This window comes from Cupressus sempervirens, chromosome 2, assembly GCF_028749045.1.
Source record: "Cupressus sempervirens isolate cs-2001-9-10 chromosome 2, ASM2874904v1, whole genome shotgun sequence".
Lineage (NCBI taxonomy): Eukaryota > Viridiplantae > Streptophyta > Pinopsida > Cupressales > Cupressaceae > Cupressus > Cupressus sempervirens.
In genome coordinates, this window is record NC_143119.1 from 295,680,824 (window position 1) to 295,696,285 (window position 15,462).

Consider the following 15,462-nt stretch of genomic DNA (forward strand, 5'->3'; position numbering starts at 1 on the left):
TCACTTTATTAAATCCAAGAAAGAGGAAAAGGGATCCTAAAAAGAAATCGCCAATTTTAAAATAAAATCTGATTCTATTACATATTACATTTTACTTTACTGATATTACATCTTACTTCACTAATAGACTTTGAGAGTATGCCCATGGCCATCTTAAATTTGGAAATCTAAAAGCTTCACCCAATGTAATAGATTTCCAAATTTTAATCTTGAAGAGAAGAAAAATATTATTTTATATAACAACTCTAACTTATATAAATATTAAATATTTTTAAGTAAAACAATTTCTAATTTTATAAATATTGAATATTTTTAAATAAAATAGTTTCTAATCATATAATTATATACTATGTAAATCATTTTCTTTTATTACCCATTTCAATTTTTTATAATAAAAGTGAAGTATTTCAAATAAAAATGCAAAATAATTTTATAATTTTAGATTACAAAATTTCTTTAAAACTAATTTATGACATATTCTAATATACAAAAATACACATCAAACATACAACCATAATATTTAATAAAATTTATTATAAAAAAATCAACAATTTTCAAAATAAAAATTGATATTAATAATAAAATCATTAAATAAAACATTCACATATTGATATTCTACCACTTCAAATTTTTCAAAACAAGTTTTTTTACATCATGTAATTAATTTCATAAATTTTGAGATGAAATATTTCAAAATAAACTTTTGTATAATGCACACCATAAAACTCCTTTAAAGATGCCTAGATAAATTAACTTATTAGATGCACAAATATGCAAAATTCACACCAAACTCATAACCATAATATTTAATCAACAATAAAGTCACCACACCAAATCAAGTACATAATAAGAAGCAATGGTCCCATGCTGAGCAAGCTCTGCTGCCATGGTACAGGGATTTATTTATAAAATATATGAAGTCATGCTACTGCAGCTTCTAAGTAGTACTGCCTACTAAGTATCCATATGCATTTAAAAAAAAGGACTGATTATAGAGTCCAAATAGGCTCAGCCTTTTATCCCCACCATTGATGTACTACAACACCTCTTTCTCTGAGCAAACCATAGAGTGCCAGGCACTGCCAGTATGATCTCCTCTGTTGCTTCTTCTTCTGTGGGGTCTGGTAATGGCATTCAAGGAAGAGTTCATCAATCAGGCAAATAGCTCCACTTCTCAGCATTTTAGGCAAGACTTGAAACTCAGCTCCACCAACATCCATTTTCATGACAACATAGTCATCTGGATTCACAGTTTTCATCAGCCAATCTGCCAAATCCAAAGACCTAACTCTCTTCTGCTCAATATCTACACCATTCTTGATCCAAGCAGCAAAAGGAAGAAATTTCACTTCTGGATGATGTAAATACTCAGACTCAAATGACCCATTTGCTTCAATTGCATATATATCAAACTTATGGTTGTGCTTGGGGTAGTGAGACTCGAACCATGAACCAATGGATGATGTGTAAGAGTTTGCCCCTACATCAACAAACACATGGGAAGTGGAATTGTGGGGGTAGCCTAAGAGATTGGGGAGATACTGAATGTTGTTAAGGTTTTCATTAGATTCTATCCATGAAGCTCTGGGTTGTTCCAGCAGAATGTGCTCTAGTTTTTTCATGGCAGCCCTTTTCAGATCATCCATAGGGCACTTCTTGGCCTTTTGTGGGATCATTTTGATGTGATTTGATAATTGCTGGAACTTTCTGAAGGCAATCACTGTGTCAAGCCCAAATGCATCGAATTTTCTGAGATAAACAATTTTAAAATTGGGCAAATGTAGCTTAAGTAGGGTGTTCAGATTCAGATCTGGTTCATCAAGCGAAAGATGCACGGCAGCAACGCCCCCAATCTTGAGGGTTCGATCCACTTCAGCTGGGGGAAATGCAGAGTATTTCACACCCAATTCAAAATCAAAAGAGTTGTAAGGAAATCGGGCTTTCCGGATATCTTCTTCAAAGATCAAATCAATTCCCAAATTTTCTTCCTCGGACATTGTTCCAACTCCAATGCAGAGGGCTCTGTGCCCTGCCTTCAACAGCCCTTCAGAGATCATGTCTTGAAAAACAATAGATAAAGTGTGACTCGGCCATTGATTCACCGGGTTGGACAATAGAACAGTGTTGGCAGAGCCGCCATGATCGGACTCTGCAAAGCTGTTGGAGTTGGGCTTGGCACAAAAGAAAGGTAAGAGAGCCAATGCCATGAGCATCAGCACAGATCTGGCCACAACTCTAAGAATAGCAAAGCAGCCCCATGATGGCATCACCATGAATCTTTTAACGGAGGAAGGGGCTGCCATTGACCTTGAATTGGGCATCATCATTCGCCCATGGGCATGGGGATTTCTACTTCTGCTCATTTTTTCTCTCTGATAAACCCGCTTCTCATCCATGCCCAATTCTTCCGTACCACTAATCTTGACACGGCAATCCGATGGAAATGCTATAGCAGAATGGATCTATTTCCAGGGTTTGGATGGGGATCTTGAAAAAAATCAATTGAGAATAAGCCAAGGGGGTAAATGGGTTCCAACTTAACGAGTGCAAAACCTGGATGCGGTATGGTTTCCACCCACGAGGGCTACACGAGTATGATGTAAATTTCTTGTGCAGAGAAACAAAAAGCCGTCTTTCAGGCTCTGCAATACCCCCCACCACTCCATGGAAATCTATACTAACTCATCCCATCTATCAATCCATTCAAGAAAACCAAATGAATGATAAGAAAAGGAACAGAGGGAAAAAACCTGTGTTACATTACATATTCTGGTGCGGCCATCAGGATCCGTCCGCCATACCTATTTCTGTGCTCTGCTCCTCTCGAAATCCCTTTCCCTCTCTCTTTTCCCCAAGACAAGCAGCTCTGCTCTCTTTCAAATATATTAACGACCGAAATGAGAGGCAGATACATAGCCCCCGGTATGTCCTCAATGACTGACATGTTAAAAAAAAGCTCTCCATAAAAAATTAGGATCAGACATGTGCACAAATCAGATTGATCCAAACTTATGGACTAATTAAATCGAGATGAGAATTATGGTGCTGTCTTCGAGATATATAATTAGGGCAGCTCTTGAAATAAAAGTGAGTCTGGTAATTGTACAGGCCCCAGGGATCCGATTTTAGTAAAAAAAAAAAAAAAAAATAGCAGAATTGAAGATAAGTTAAAGAATGTCAATCCCATCAAATGTTTAATCTCCAAAATACAATTATTATAACAAATCATCCGTTCGTTCACTCGCTAAATTTTTCACCGTGCTGAAACAGAACACGAGACTGTCATACGCCCGTAAAAAAAAAAACCCAATAATTATGTGGGCCAGTCAAGGCATTTTATTGTTATTGTTTTCTTTAATCTTAGTGATAACGATCAGCCTAGTGAAGGTGAGAATGTCCTATATAAAACTTTACTTTGGAAGTTTCTACCGCATGATAGAGCCAAATCTCTCGTAATCGAAGTTGTGATATAATAATAATAATAATAATAAAATATGAATAAATTCAGTACGGCTCCCTTTCCGTACTAGTGACGTTGACAACGACATGTGGAGAGTTCCACATTTTGTGATGTATCTGCTAATTTTAACGGTTAGATAGTTAGTGGGAGAGGTTAGTGGTGCAATTTAAAGTCAGGTTATATTATGTAAGGTAAGAAACTTTTGGTAACAAAGGGATTCTTGAAAGTGAATGGTACTTCATTTTTTTTATTTAGAGTATGTTATTTATGAAGATATTTTTGGATAGTATCATCTTGAAATTGAAGAGAAAAGGCTTCACAATATCGTTGGTTTTGGTTTCTTTATAAAGATTCATAACTAGAGAGCATATATCTTAGAAGAACACGAAGATAACATTGTTAGAAAGTAAAATTCACCAGAGGGGAGGGGGAATTAGTTATCAAATCAATATTATTGTTATCAACCTTATGAAATTTCAAACATGTGATCAATATAAACAACAATCATAAGAAGATACACATACACAATAACACTAAATATGTTAACTAGGGAAATCCTTGATCAAAAGGAAAACCTTGATGGGGATGGTAGGAGTTGTACAAGGTAGAAGCACCTACTATCCACATAGCTTTAGGGGCAAGACCACCAAACTCACTCTCCAACTGTCCTCTATATTATTCCTTTCAGAATAATAAAAAGACAACTAGTTTTATCAACTCAAACTCTTTCTAGGTCCTCTTACTGTGTCTTTTCTGCACCAAATATTTCTCAGATCTCAATACCATATCTACAAACTCGCATCACAGTAATCCCTTAGATTGCTTACTCACGTTTACCATTCTTCTTCACTTATCACATATACTCTTCACTTGCATATATTTCACCACAAGGAAAATAACTTTCCTTTATACCAAGTCCTCAAAATAGTTTATTGATTTGATCTTGAGGCTTTCTCAATTAATTACATAGGACCTCATTAAGTTACATGCTTCATTGCATCTTTTCATAATTACAAAATATTGTTGGCTCACAGTAATTACAAATCTTCACACATGTGACCTCAAATTTTATGCACTTGCTGACATCATCATCAGGTTGTTTTCTATCTCTATCTAATTGCATTCATCCACATTCTATCTCTATTAAGAGATATAATCCAAACACTAGAAACCACTTCTCAAGAACTCTATCTACAAATTGTCTTCTATAAATCTTAAATAACTCTCACTAGTCTTCAACTTTCTGCATGTGCACTTGACCATTGAATCATGACACACTGTATAACATGTCCCCCACTGTGCTTGACCTCATCTACAATCCTGGATCTGTACAAACTTGATATATGTATGCTACTCTACCAATCTTCATGGTATGTTGACATCAATAACAAACATAGTCATGAATGCAACACACAGTCATGTTATCAATCTCTCTAGTGTTCAAGTAATGCTAGAATACTCCCCCATAGGAATATCATCAATATTCATGCTAATAATCTCCCCCTTTGGCATTAATGGCAATATAGATTAAAAAATATGTAAGTTCCAAGAATACTAAAGGTAGTGATCTATTGTTTTTTATTAGGAAAATAGGTTTTACAGGGATCCTGAAACCCAAAGTTTTACAGCATAAAACAACTTAAAGCAGAAAAGATAGAAAAAACAAAAGCTGCCTCAAAAGGCCAGAAACAAAAAGGTCCAAAGCCTGAGAAACAAAGGCCAGGAACAAAGCCTGGTGGGCAAACTAGTGTCCCTTCTTTTCCATTGCCTGCAGGGTTTCTGCAGCGTCACTTTCCTTCTGGTTGGCCTCTTCCTCCTAGATCGTGGGGAGGAAATGCATCTGGTCCCCCTAACTTTCTTAGATACCAGTCTCTTTCTAAGTATCTTCCCGGCTAGTTCCGTGCTTTGTACTCTGCTCCACGTTCCCTACAAGGCCGGCCTTGGTCAGATAGTCCCCCAGATTAACAATGTTTTCATTCAAGGTATGAAGGGTATCCACAATCTGTTTAGTCACAACCTGGTGGACGAAATCCAGCCTTTGGACCTTCTGCTCGAGCTAGGTGATTATGTCCTCCTGATTGTCTTTGGGGTCCTGGCTTCTGTCTTTTTCCTGGCTGCCCACTTGGTCCTTACTACCTCTGGCCTCATGATCCTTGACATCCCCCCTGTTGTTGGTCTGGTTGGACCTGTCCTTCAGAGTCTCAATTTCCTAAACAAGCCACTTAATGGAGCGAAAATTGTCAATCAGATTGTTCTTTGCATTGTTGAGAAAGTTGAATCTCGTTTCACGAACATTGTTAAAGAGAACCAGAAGAGTCGAGTCAAGGAGCTCGTCATAGTGGGTGCTACTGTCGAGATCCCCCAACACCTGGATTTTAGCAAGTTCTCTAACAATGCCCATACTGACACTGTCCATATTGAAATTTCTTCAGGCTCTTCTCTTATTTTTCCTGATGGCCTCTCCCCCCTTTTCAACCATGATTTCTATCATCTCTTCTGGGGGCGAAATGGGGACCTCCAGGGGGGAGGTGGGCGCAGTAGAGCTAGCGGGCAAATCAGCGAAGTCACTGATATGATCATGGGTTGGGGTCTGGTCCAATTTTCTTTTCTTGGGGTTATCCTGGGTTACCAAGGGGGTCACCTCCTTCTTGTCATTATCTTTCTCCTTGTCATCTTCCAACTCACTTTCCTTCTCATCCACCGAATCCACCTCCTCCAACTCCATATCCGACTCATCACTAGACTCCTTAGGATGAGGGGGAGGGGGGTTAGGGGGAGGGCACCTGGGGCTCTTCTTGCTAGGGAAGTGGGGAGAGGGTTTGGCTTTTGGGGTTTCAGACTTGACAGATTTCACAACGTGCACTTCCCCTGAGTCTGAGCTGGTTGTGTCCTCCGAGGAGCCACCCAAAACCCCAATGGACTTGACTCTTGTCTTGGTTTTCAGAAACTCAAAAATGAGGAGCAGAAGACCTTCGTGAAGGGTGGGGTTCTTGACAGGACATTTCTTGTAACTCTCTATATTCTTAGTCATAGAAGTAAAAATATAGAAAGGAAAGGAGATTTTCACTTTATGTCTAAAATGATTAAGCAGAACAAAATGATGGGTCCTGATTCTATCAAACCTGGGCTCCAAAGTGACATACTCTATGATGATCCTCAGAACAAGCCCCCAGAACTTCTTGATGGACTCAATGTCATAGTAGGTGTCAATCTTTACCAGTTTTCTTTTCTCCTTATCATTCTTGATGAAAGCGTTGACAGCATTGGCGGATATCTTCTTATCCCTGAAGAAGCTCATGCCTTCCTGGGAAAAGCCTGTCACCTCCGCAATGAGACCCTCTGTGATTTGGTGGGAGACACCATCAATTGTGACCTTTCCGTTGTGCCAGGTATCAACCATAATCTTGGTTACCCCAGTGTCAAAACCATGGAGCCTCTCCATGAAGCTGGTTATGCCGCCCTTCTGGAGTTTTTTCCAAACCTTCCCTTTTTCTTTCTAGCTCTTCGTTTCTCCCCATGGCTCCCTTCTAATCCTTTCTCCCACCATTGCAATATTATGCCTCTCTAACCCTAAACCCTTAACAAAATTGCAGAGCTCAAAGATGAAAAAATTGCTAAGGATGAGAGCTTTAATGCGCGTGTTATTGGGTTTAACTTCGGCTTTCTTCTTCTTGTGTGATCCGTACACGTTATTATGAAATGGTGGGGGTTCCGCATAACTCCAAATGATTCCCTTTTTAAAACATGATTTAGCATGTCTCATCATCATAAAAAGATTTTGAGTTGGTACCTTGAATTTTCTCCTTTCGGATGATCTCCATAGCCGCCGCTAGAAAATGATTATTGATTCCCCACGTCATCACCGAATTGAATGTGACCGCTGCGTTTGCGAACCAATTAGCAACCACGTTAGCTTCACGGTAGACATGGCTGACGTGGTAATTTTTAAATTTGCTCAAGTCCATTTTTAGGTCCTCAATTATGCTTTCAATGGTCCATGATGGTTTGGTTACTCCTAAAATACAATTTATTATATTTAGGGAGTCTCCTTCAAGCCATAGTTGATTGATCCCTGAGTCTAGGGCTAGCTTAATAGTGAGTCTGGACGCACTGGCTTCAGCCAAATGGTTGGTTTGGAGACCAATGGGGGAGGAGATAGCAGCAATGCCCCCTCCCAAGTTGTTTCTTATGATTCCACCGCATTCGACGGGACTAGGGTTCCCCTTAGCCGCACCATCAAAATTGGCTTTATGCCAGTTTTCGGGGGGGAAGGACCAAGTAGCCTATTGTCTTCTTTTGATCCTAGCTTCTTTCTTGGTCTTAATTTTCCCTCCGTCCTTTATGTTTCCGTCTCTAGTTGTGGAATAATTCTCTTTCATGAGGCCATCAATTTTCTCTGCTATAATACCCTCAGGAGCTTCTCTGTCTCTGAAAATCCTGTTGTTGTGCTCCTTCCAGATTCCCCAACAAAAGTGTGGGATAATCTAGGAACTCAAGATTTGGGATTCCAGGCCTTTGTGGTTGCTACTCCACTGAACGAAGAAATCCTGGATACTGGCTGGCGGACACCAGTAGAAGTTCATATTGGAAGTCAGAAGACTCCACACTCTAGAGGAAAAGGGGTAGTGAATGAAAATGTGATTAACCGTTTCCAGGTCATGCTTACAGAGGCAGCATCTGCTGGGTATAATTTGGCCTCTCTTGGCTAAATTATCCAGGGTAAGGATTTTGTCTTGCAAGAGGAGCCAAAAGAAAATGTTGATTTTGGGCATTAATCTAGGGGTCCAAGCCTTGGCCCAAATAGGTTTCTCCCTTGTGCCCACAAGGGAAAGATAGCATGAGGCAACAATATAATGGCCTCCAGAAGAGTCTCCCCAGACTAAGGCATCGCCTTTCTAGTTGATGTTGATAGCGTACAAAGAGGCCATCAAAGGCTTGAGATCCTATGAAAGCTCTGCCAGATTGTGCCATTCATTCCCATTTATGTAGTTCCTAACCAACATACCATATCTACCTATTGCCTGATCAGCCCACCTACCATATGAAGGATGGTTAATGAGAGGTTCCTGAAAAAGCCAGCTGTCCTGCCAAAAAAGGATTTTGTCTCCCATTCCAGCTTTCCATTTGGCCCTGGATTTAGCAAGGGGAAGGGCCTTCAAGATACCATTCCAAATGTTAGAACCCAACGACAGGTCGGCACCTTGGAAAATGGAGGAGAGAGCCAGGCCTCCTAAGTACTTCTCAGCCAAGATGTCCCTCCAAACCCCTGTGCCTTGGAAGATGCACCAAGGGAGTTTAGCTAAGAGGAATTGATTGAGGTGAGAAATTTTCCTTATTCAAAGACCTCCCTGGCTTTTGGGCAAGCAAACCTGGTCCCAGGCTACCAGGTGGTATCTCTTGTGGTCATCAGTTCCAGTCCAGAGAAAGTCCCTCTGAATCCTCTCCATTCTTTCTGCAAACTTAACCAAAATTCCAAAGAGATTGAGGGCATAGGTGGGGAGGTTCTAGAGAATCGAGTTAACCAGGGTGCATTTACCTGACTGACTGAGGGTGGCCCCTGTCCAACCAGCAAGTTTCTTGATGAAGTTGTCGATAATGCTTGTCCAAAAGGAGTCTGGGGGTTTGGAGCCTAGAGGAAGCCCAAGATAAGTCACCGGTAGGGCCCCAATGCCACAACCCAGAATACAAGCAATTTTCCTCTGCCTCTCCAGAGGAGTGTTGAGAAAGAAGACAGAGCTCTTGTCTAAGCTAATAGCTTGTCCAGTACCCCTGGTGTAGGAATTAAGAATTCTTTTGAAGGTCCTGGCCTCCTGAACTGAAGCTTCACCCCCCAAAATCGTGTCATCCACAAATTGTTGATGAGTGAAGGTGGATGGACCCGAAGAAGGTCTCAAACCCACTAAAGACCTGTCCCTGATCTTCTTCTAGATGAGTCTGCCAAGGCATTCCGCCATGATAACAAACATGACTGGAGAGATGGGGTCTCCTTGCCTTAGACCCTTAGAGGGGGAGAAGAAAGGAGAGGGGAGGCCGTTGACCAGAATCGACAAAGAGGGTGAAGACACAAGTTGGGAGATGAGCTTGCAAACCTGATCATCGAGGCCAAAAGCACAAAGAACAACAAAGAGGAACTTCCAGTCAACCCTGTCGTAAGCTTTTGACAGGTCCAGCTTAAGAAGAAAGCCTTCCTTTTTGCCTGCCTCAAGAGAATGGATAACCTCATGAACCGAAACAATAGAATCAAGGATCTGCCTGCCTGGGATAAAGTCGGTTTGCTGAGGAGAGATAATCAGAGGGAGAACTCTGAGGAGCCTGGAAGTGAGAACCTTGGCAATGATCTTATAGAAGGAATTGCAAAGGCTAATGGGCCTAAATTTATCCAGAGAATCAACACCCGAGATTTTAGGGATGAGGACCAGAAAGGTAGCATGAAGTTCTTTAAGCAAATTCTTGGCTCCAAAGAACTCCTGAACTGCTTTAACCACATCCTTTTTCACTACATTCCAAAAGATCTGAAAGAAAAAAGTTGGGAAACCATCTAAGCTAGGAGCTTTATCCCCCGGGAGTGAGAAGAGGGCCTAATGGATTTCCTCCAAGGAGGGTATTGCCTTCAGCATGGAGTTGTGGTGAACTTGAAGAATGGGGGGAATGGTCTCCAAGATTTCCTCTTTTTCAGACCCAGAGAGGGAAGGATCAACTGAGAGGAGAGATGAGAAGTAGCATACAACTTCCTTCTCAATTTCATCCTCTTTGGTAACCTGAACCTAGCCCTTAACAATGTTGGTTATTCTATTATTAGCCCGGTGCTTAAGGGTGGTCAGGTGAAAAAATCTGGTGTTTCGGTCTCCTTCCTTCAACCAACTGACTCTTGATCTCTATTTCCAGTAAAGCTCTTCCTTAGATATGATGTTGTGTAGATCCGAAAGGATTGCCTTTTCTTGTTGGCTATTATGAGCATTGTATCCTGAATGCTGGATTTCATCCTGAATAGAAGAGAGTTGATCAAATATCTCATCTTTCTCTTAGAAGATGTGGCCAAAGTCAGTTCTATTCCATGATTTGATGTTTCTTTTCACATTTTTCAGCTTTTGGGCAACTTTGTACATTGCAGTGCCTTTAACCTCAATGCTCCACCAATGGGAAATATTACCTTCCAGCACAAGGTGTGAGAGCCACATTTTCTCAAAGCGGAAAGGGAAGGCCTTGTTGCTGGAAAGGGGGGAGGCAGAAAGAGAAATCGGAGAATGATCAGAGCCCACCCTGGGGAGGAGAGATAATCTACAGGAGTGGGAGAGGAGCCATTCGAGGGAGATGAGGGCTCTATTAAGATGAACTTGAATACTATCAACCCCAATTCTTCTGTTAGACCAAGTGAAGCTACCACCTTGAAGGTCCAAATCCAGGAAGGCGAGATTCTGAATGAACAAAGCAAGGTCGCGTTTACTATCTTGATCCGGGGCATGACCCCCCCTTTTTTCTGCATCAAATAGAGGCGAGTTGAAGTCCCCCATTATAATTCCTTTATTCAAGTTACAATTAGATAAGATGCCAAGGAGCTTGGTCCAGAAGCAGTTCCTTTCTTTCTTGGTGTTGGGGGCGTATAGGTTAAGGATTAGCCAAGATTCATTGCTTTGGATGTGAAAAACCTTACAAAGAAGAGCATTAGAAGAGCTGTCAAGAGTAGTTAACTTGAAAGCTCTGGTGTTATACAAGGTTAGGACACCACCTGAAGCTCCATCCGAATTAGAAGCTTTGCAGCAAAAAGTTTTACTGAAAGATATTCTTCTTACTAGGTCCCTTTTCATCTTAGTTTCCTATAACATCAGAAAGTCGCGTGTTTGGTCTCTAATCATATTTCTAATGAGTTCCTGTTTGTGAGCCCCATTAAGGCCCCTTATGTTCCATGAGATTACTTTCATTTCTTACTTCCTGAGAAATCCTTGATGGACCTCTGGGTTCCATCTGCCAGGTTCCTTCTTGTTTCTTCTTGCAGAATCTGATTTAAGTTCTTTCTTCCTGCTCCCTTGGGGGGTGACCCAATATCAGCTTTAACCCTACTTTTAGTTGAAGCAGGAGATAGGGGGAAAGTTTTCTTCTGGTTCTTCTTTTTCTTCTTGACCATGCACCAATCATCAAGGCTATCCATCACACTGTTATCTAACCTATCTTCCCATAGGGCGAGCTGTGTTGGATCAGTGTTCTTTATGAGGAGATGAAGCTTGGCCTCAATTCCTATAGGGGCAGAAGAAACTCCCCCTTGCCAGTGATGATCCCCGATGAAGCCTTGGAGTGTCCTCAAGGGGTAGACACTTAGCTTGGCTGTCCTTTTCCTGGGCTGGGGATTCCCGTTCCAGGTGATTCAACACTGTAGCTCCCAAAAGAGGGACTTCCTCCACTACGGGAGAAGATTGCACTATAGTTTCCAGAGGGAGATTTTGCTCCACAACGGGACCCGCGGCTAAGGAGGGGTAGCATACCTGCTCCTTTGGGTTCTCCAACTGGTCTGAGATTGTCTTTTCCAAAACAGGGCCCTGTTCAAAGTGGGGGGATCTAGCATTCTCCTTGGGGGGATCCTTCTGAATAGTGGCCTTCGCTGCTGTGTCTTTTAGGCTAGCAGCCTTTCTCCCTTGCACCACAGAAAGTTTGTGCCTCCAGAGCAGCTTCATCTTTCCCTTTCCAGAAGGGCGAGTAGCATGCTTCATGTTATGATCAGGGATGACTGGTTTCGTGATCTTCTTCTTTGCCTCAATGGGGCATTGGTGGACCTTATGACCAGCCTTTAGGCAGAGGAAGCATGCAAAGGGGATCGTTTCATAGATGCTTTTCTAGTTGTGCACTCCAAGTTTGGAATTAAGTTCAACAAACTCAGGCATGTCTATTCCATCTTTCACCCCAATGTAGATACGAGAAAAATTGAGGCGACGTTTGGAAGCAGTAATCGAATCCGTTGAGAGGATTTCCCCAAAGGTCCTAGCTATTCCCCCAAATATGTCCTCATTCCAGTATTCAAGTGGCAGTTCTGGTAGTCTTACCCACATAGGAGCTTGGGCAAAAAAAGAATCATTCAAGCTCATGCTAGATGACCACTTCTAGAGCACAAGGGAAGAACGACCCATGGCCCATTGCCCTTCACTCAGAATGCTAGCAAGGTCTTCTGAGCAAGCGAAATTGAAAGGCATAAAGCCTTTCGCCATAGTCATGACTGAGACCTGGCCCTTGAGAGCCCATTTTTGTTTTATGAGCTACCTAACTTCGTCAATGCTCGGTCTAGGCCCCAAAAATTTCCCAACCAAAGTAGAAGCCATAGTCTGAATATTGTGGTCCACAATTTCATCCGGGATGGCTATCACACAAGAACCTATCACCGAATTCTGAATAGTTTTAACAGGCAAGAAAGAGGACTTACCAGAAGGTTTAACCCCGAAAAGTGAGGACCATTTAGTAGTTCCTTGCACATTTTTATTGGAAACCAAAGGAGACTTGGTTTCTTCCTTAATAAGGATAGCTAGACCCCCAATCGCGCTTTCCAACCTATCCCCAGTGCCAGGAGCAGCCAAACAGCCTCCATCTTGTTGTCTGTGCTTCAATCCAGGGACCTGAAATAGACCATCCAAGGAACTCCCACTCTTGCATGAATTCGAATTTTGAAAACACCTGCTCCCATCGCTATCGCTTCCCATCGCTTCATCCAAAGGTATTAGGTAGTGATCTATTGTTATTGTTGTTTCTCTCATCTTTTCAAATCTTCTTCATCAATCAAATTTGAAACTCTTAGGCACAATTGTTGCTTCCCCATTGATAAACTTTTCTCCCATTTTATATGCTCAATGTTTCTCATGTACTCTTCCCTATTGACATCAATATTTTCTTTATAACTCTTCCTCGTTCTTAGGATATGCTTCTCTCCCCATTCACATGAGATGTTTTTCATGCACTCACTTCTCCCCCATTGACATCAATGACAAAGGCATCATTATATCAATTTGTTGCTTAATGTCTTCAAGCAGCTCAAGTGTCCAAAGATATTATTCAATATAGCTACCAAGATTCCTTCATGACTTAGCTCGATCACAAATACTCCCCCATAGAGGAAGCATCATCCTTTAGTCCAGATAAACAATAGTGCTTTGTACCAGTGGACTAATGCAATCTCTACATCATCTACTCTGAAGTAGGTAGGGGCATAACCCCCAAGAATACCTTGTGAATACTCAAATGTATCCTTAGGAAAAGGCTTTGTAAAAATATCTGCAATATATTCCTTTGTATTAAAATATTCCAGTTTGATCTCTTTCCGTACAACTTTCTCTCTCAAAACATGATACTTAAGAGAAATGTGCTTCATCTTAGAATGTAGCACATGATTTTTAAACATACTCATTGTACTTGTGTTATCACAATGTATGATAACAGGTTTTGAAAACTCTATCCTAATATTCTTCAACGTCTATTTCATCTACATGATTTGATTGCAATTATTTGTTATGCTACATACTCTACTTCTATTGTAGTCTATGAAATAAAATTGTATTTCTTTCTTAGCCAATAAACCAATCTTCCTCCCAAGAAGAATGCTCCATTCACTTGTGCTCTTTTTGTCATCCATATTGGCTACCCAATATGCATTAGTATATGCATGCATAAAGTCATTTGATCTATCATAACCAAATCCAAAATCAGGTGTACCATTCAAATATCTAAATATTCTCTTTATTACTACATAATGTGATTCCTTAGGATCAACTTGAAATATTGCTACTATACCAACTGCATTTTTTATATCTAGTCTCATGTGAGTCAAATGTTGCAACCTCCAATCATGGATCTATACTTCTTCTGCTCAAGAGTAGATGTCTCATCTTTGCTAGATAATTTAATGACTAATTATCATAAGTGTACCAATAGGCTTACAACTCTCCAAATTAAAACTCTTTAATAAGTCTTCCAAATACTTAGTTCGGGAAATGAAAATACCTACATTATTCTGCACAATCTATAAACCCAAAAAATACTTCATCTCACCAATCATGCTCATCTCAAATTCTTCCTTTGTCTCATCAACAAATTTTTTACTTGCATCATCATCACCTCCATATGTCATCCACAAATGTCACAATGATAAAAAATCCATTCTCAATTTCTTTCAAATACAAATTACTATCCGCAGTACCTTTAGCAAATCCCAATTTTTTCAAATGCTTGTCCAACCTTGCATATTGGGTTATAGGTCCTTACTTTAATCCATACAATACCTTCTTCAATTTACATACCATATCTCCTTCTTCTATCAAAGGAAATCCTTTTGGATACTTAATGTAGACTTCTTCTTCAAGTTATTCATTTAGAAATGTTGACTTTACATCCATCGGCTACACTTTGAACTTCTTGTTTGTTGCATAAGCCAAGAACATTCTCGCTACTTCAATTTTGGCAATAGGAGCAAATGTCTCCTTGTAGTATATACCTTCTTGCTGTGAATATCCTTTTCATAGTAGTCTAGCTTTTTTTCTCACAACCTCTCCTTGTTCATTTATCTTATTTCTAAAAACCCATTTAGTTCCTATAACATTTTTGTCCTTAGGTCTAGGGACCAATTCTCACTCTAGTACATTTGCCATTAATTTTTGACCAAAGGCCATTTTGGCTTATGATTTTTTATTTACTTTTTGTATATGTCTTGAAAAGGTCAAAATTCTGACCTTTGTAAAGTTTAATGCCTAAATTTTGACCAACACAAGATATAAACAAAAAAAATAAAAATCCATTCTCATTTCATTTCATTCTAGTGGCAGTGGCTACGCATGAGCGAGAGAAAGGGTTAAGCGCAACAACATAGGTATGTAAACAAATCAGATCGACCTAGTGATTTCATGCATTCAGGTCGATTATATTAGACATGAACATTTGTTAGCCCAACAAATACAGGCATGATTCAGAATAGTGGTTGGAGAGTTGTGTGGAGCGCCATTTGTTAACCCAAATCTAGATCATTGAGCACAATA